Genomic DNA, 5392 nt, shown 5'->3' with positions numbered 1-5392 from the left:
TTTGCTCTTTAGTCTCTACCCAGAAACCAGCACAGTACCCAACACACAGAATGCAGTCAATAAATATTTCTGAGTGAATGAGAAAGTGAGGCATAGGAATTGTCTGAAGTTATCCATTATCTAAGATGCCCCCAACTCTAGTCTATCCAGTACCTTTAAGTTAGCCAAGAGCATTTGGAATCTATGGTGGTAGGAGACTTCTTTAGGCCGCTACGGTGCACTAAAAGGGGTTATTAGCCCTGAGAAAAGAGACTATTACCCACTTTATCAAAAACGCACTAATCAAAATACACAGGGGAAAGCCTTGGAAACCTCATGGCCCTGGAGCCCCTCACCGTGCTGGGAAATCAGCTTTGTCCTGGGACCGACAGTCCCTCCCTTAACTAAGCAACCATGGCTTTTCCATATTAGTGTCAACAGGCGTCACAGCGTGTCTGTTCTGGGTGACCACCAGGCAGTCTGATTAAACTACGCGTCTAGTCTCATTACCAACTCTTCAACATGAATTACTACAAACACATCCAGGCTTACTTAAAGGCACAGCCTGGCCCTCCAATGATGTTCCTAATTTCTATTCTGGGCTTCATTTACAACAAAATTGGCTGAGGTAACCTCCCATGGATGAAAAGCTAATGCATTCTAGTTAAACAAGAATTGAAGAGCCGGTCAAAATACCTTAGTTTTCACTCAGTTCAGTTACCGCCTAATGCACTTGGAGGCCAAATAATTTTAAACCCCCCCCCACACTTACTTAACTTTCTCATCTGTAAAATTATAATCATCACTCTGACAGATTTATAGCTAGCCTAAGGGCTTGTAAGGTTCTCAGAGACATCAGGGTAACTGACCCTTGCTCTAATTCTGCAGCTCTAAGACCACAAAGGTCCTAGCCCAGACTGTGCTAGCCTAGGGAGAATAGATACGTTAAAAGAAGATGTGGTGCTTGCTTCAGCAGCACATCTACTGAAAATGAAGTAACTCAGAGATTAGCATGGCCCCTGTGCAAGGATGACATGCAAATTTGCAGAATGTTTCACATTTTTAAAAATGGAAAGAAAAAATAAAGAAGGTATGCTGATGCTTATTTTATACCAGTCTCTATGGTCATTTTGTATAATACCAAGATTTCTGATCATAAAGATCCAGCTGGGCTTGGGGTGGGGGAGGGTTCTGCCTACTCCTACGTGACAGTTCCTACAAGTCCCAATGGCTCCTCACTCATTCAGACTTAATCCTATACCATGATACTGAAGCCATTTCCGGAAGACCCAGAGGCTTACACACTGTGTCTGTCATTGGAGAACATTGTTTTTACTGAGTAGCACCTTCTTCTACCAGCATTGGTTAGATAAGTACACCTTGACTCATTTCCTAGGTATTCTCTGTGTCTGGCCTCTGTATCAGTCAGCACCTACAGCTGATACTCATCAACATGGTGGTAACATGGGTTCAGATATGCTTTGGAGATATAGAAAGTATTTCATAAATATGAGTGACTACTTGCCAACTGTCTAAAAGTTGAATTTTTTATCTCTAATTTCTTTCCTGTAATAAATAGATAAAATATGGTATTTTCAATAGGCTCAAATGCAGACCCTACTGCTGCTTATAGGTTTTGTGTCTTTAGAGAAGTCACAATCTCTCAGAACCTGAGTATCTGCATCTGAAAAGTGGAAATTCAATAATAGTATTATCTCATAAGGTTGTCATGAGGGCAAAAGGGAAAGTACCCAGTGCTGTGCCAGTACCCTGCAGGTGCTCATATTTGAATGTGAAATCAGTAACCCCAAATTTGAGAGAAGTAAATGAATTTAAAAGTTCTATATCAGAAGATGTTATGCAGAAAATAAAGAAAACTGAACTCAAACTGCCTTAAATAATAATGGGAATTCACTGGCACCTGTACCTAAAAGTCCATAGGAAATGTAAGCCTCAGGCATTACGCACGTAAGATCCAGCTAGACCTCTCCGCAGCTCTACGGACTCTGCCTTACTCCATATGTTGCCGTCCCTCAGGCTGTCATCTCCCCACCATTGTAAGATGCCTGTCAGCAGCTGCCAGGACAACACACTTTCTCCTTAACATCCAGGGAAGAGAGAACGTGACATCTCACAATGAACAAGAGTCCCAGCTCTGGACACCCTTGAACTAGACACTATGGACAGGTGAATGCCATGCACTGGTGTGTAAAACTGGGGAGACTCAGTAGACAGGTGTTATGCATGGGGGAAGGTGATAAGAATGTCACACAGACAACCACGGTGTCCATTGTAGTAACACAATAAATGCTTAGTGGGTGACAATACATTCCAAAGTCGTCGTTTTTTTTCTCCAGCTCCTTTAGGTGTAGGGTTAGGTTGTGTATTTGAGACCTTTATTGTTTCTCGAGAAAGGCTGGTATTGCTGTATACTTTCCTCTTAGGACTGCCTTTGCTGCATGCCAAAGATTTTGAACAGTTGTGTTTTCATTTTCATTTGCTTCCATGAATTTTTTAAATTCTTCTCTAATTTCCTGGTTTACCCATTCATTCTTTAGTAGGATGCTTTTTAGCCTCCATGTATTTGAGTTCTTTCCGACTTTCCTCTTGTGATTGAGTTCTAGTTTCAAAGCACTGTGGTCCGAAAATAGGCAGGGAATGATCCCAATCTTTTGGTATCAGTTGAGATCTGATTTCTGACCTAGGATGTGATCTATTCTGCAGAATGTTCCATGGGCACTAGAGAAGAATGTGTATTCCGTTGCTTTGGGATGGAATATTCTGAATATATCTGTGAAGTCCATCTGGTCCAGTGTGTCATTCAAAGTCTTTATTTCCTTGTTGATTTTTTGCTTAGATGATCTGTCCATTTCAGTGAGGGGGGTGTTAAAGTCCCCTACTATTATTGTCTTGTTGTCGATGTGTTTCTTGGCCCCATTCTATCTTTGTATGTACTCTTTATACAGCATAATTTCTTAGTGCTGCATTTTTCCCACCTGCCAAATAAAGATAATCATACTTGTCCTTATAACTCATAGGATTATAGAGAGGATAAAGAAATAATTGATGTGAAGATATTTTTAAAACATTAAGATTATATTATTTATACTCTGCACACTACAAAGCATCTCTTCTGAATTCTAACTCAAACCCCACTGTTTCTAAGGAAATACTGACAAGTTCAAGGATTGTTGGTCAAATCAGCCATTTTGTGTTAATCCCCCTGGGTAGATACACATCTTACATCTTCCACATAACTGTGTGGTTCAGTGTCTTATAGTCACACGGTTACACAGCATACATACTCAGCAGACAAGTGGGAAGAGAGCAGAAGAGATTACAGAAAGGCAGAAAAGTAAAAAAACAAAAGCAAAAAATAGCAACAAAGTAACAACAAAGAAACCTCACCCCCCCAAAAACAAAAATAGATATGGTCATAACAGTCTGCAGTGATACTATTCCTTGTCCACTAAAAACAAAAAGAATGGAAATAGGCTACAAATGAGGAATTTAGATTCAATATAAGAGAACTTCCCGGGAATGAGGGCTGTTGAGCATTCCCTACAAATAAAAGCATGGGGTTACTCCCTCCCATGCAGCGGATGATGCATTCTTTGACTGCAGAATTTTGTTGCATTCATCTTTGTTTCCCCAGCAGCCAGCATGGCGCCTGCCACTGTAGGCACTCAGTCCATATTGTTGAGGACGTGAATGTTCAGAGATAGAGAAGGAGCCATTCTTGTCTCTTCTCTGAATATAAACCTCATTTTGATCTTGATTCAGCAAACAATCCATTTATAAACAAAATTAATAAGACAACTGAAGCAATGTACACCCTAAGTGGCTATGATATTAAGGAATTAATAATTTTTTATGTATGACAATCCTAATGTGGTTATATTTAAAAAGAGAATCCTTATCTTAGAGAAAGATCTTTAAAGATTAAAGATTATACTATCTGGGATTCCCTCAAAAGAATCAGGGGTAAGGGCATGAAAGAAACAAAAAGGGCCATAAATTGATCATTGTTCAAGCTGGGTAATAGATAAAAAAAAGTATTCACTATAATATTGTGTCTACTTTTTGCATATGTTTTGAAAATTTCTATAGTACCTTTTTAAAAAAGGAAAGAAATGTAAAACATGAAATACAACTCATGGACTTAAGGCATAATCTGAATTAGCTTTGGTCATGTAACAGCTTTTATTATAATTATAACACTGTTGATCTTAAATAGCTCAATCTAAAAACAGCTACAACTTGTGCTTTTCTTCTGCCATCCATGAAAATGATTTTCAGTACCAATTAAATTTCAAATAATTGTGGCTTTTCAGAGTAAAATGAAGCTCAGAAAATCTCATTGCTATGTTTGTCATACTTGGTGCAGCATTCCTATTAAAGATGTTCTTTAGTGTGAAATGTTGGCTAAGCAATTTAAATAAATTTTATTTTAAAATTTCTGAAGATATTGGCCAAATCTTCAATCATGCTTTCTGCTTTCGAAGGTTGAAGAAATTGTCAAATGAAAGCATTTTATATATTCTTTAAAACTGTTGTGGTTGAAGACAATGGCCTTTACATTGCCTACAGCTCTTTACAGATGTTCTAAATCAGCATTCCTTTTATAACTCAGTTCCAGAAAAAATGTATGTTCTGAGGAGGATATCCTTTTAATCATTCAATAAATAGTATTATATACACTTATATAAAATATAAAAATATAAAAACATAAAATATAAAATATTTTTTTGTCTAGCCTTCCAGGAAACTCAAAGCTAAATTCAAGTATTCCCTGCTTTTTTATGTGCCCCCCTTTCCTTTTATGTGGTTTAAATATTTTTTTATATTTATGAGTCACTTATTGTAAAACTGTATCCTTTAGAATTAGTAATAACAAGTCATTGATGCATATTTTATCTACATTTTAGCACCTTTCAAATTAGTATGCATCTTACAATCAGGATAGTTTTCCCAGAAGCAGTTTTTTTCTTATTTAAAATTACATTAATAATGATGAGTCATATTTTATTGCAGCTGAAATTTGCAAAATATTAAAATGTCTTCAACAATTATTCTATTACATGAAAATACTATCATAGCAGAGCAGTAAAAACTAGGGATGGAATTAAGTCTTATTAAATACTTCAATTCATATATGGCATATTTCAAGGAGCTGTCTCTCATGCCTGACTTTTTAAAATCAATGCATAATAAGGGAGAGGAAGATGGCAGCAGAATAGAAGGACCCTAGTTCACCTTATCCCATGAATACTAGATAATCATTAAATAATCCTAACTACCCCAGGAATTGACCTGAAGACTGGCAGAACAAACTCTACAACTAAAGGTAGAAAAGAAGCCACATCAAAGAAGGTAGGAAGTGTGGAAACGTGATTTGGGAGAGAAGTAGATC

The 5392-nt window shown here is 37.4% G+C and overlaps 1 non-coding gene across 1 annotated transcript; it reads left to right on the top strand.

Moving 5' to 3' along the window:
* Positions 1–939: 939 nt before the first annotated feature.
* On the top strand, positions 940–1043 carry LOC115939602 (U6 spliceosomal RNA). Its single transcript, XR_004074386.1, has one exon. It is a non-coding gene; the product is annotated as a U6 spliceosomal RNA (small nuclear RNA).
* Positions 1044–5392: the final 4349 nt, after the last annotated feature.

This window comes from Leptonychotes weddellii, chromosome 9, assembly GCF_054177405.1.
Source record: "Leptonychotes weddellii isolate Sample4059 chromosome 9, ASM5417740v2, whole genome shotgun sequence".
Classification (NCBI taxonomy): Eukaryota; Metazoa; Chordata; class Mammalia; order Carnivora; family Phocidae; genus Leptonychotes; species Leptonychotes weddellii.
This window is presented reverse-complemented; position numbering and strand designations above follow the sequence as displayed.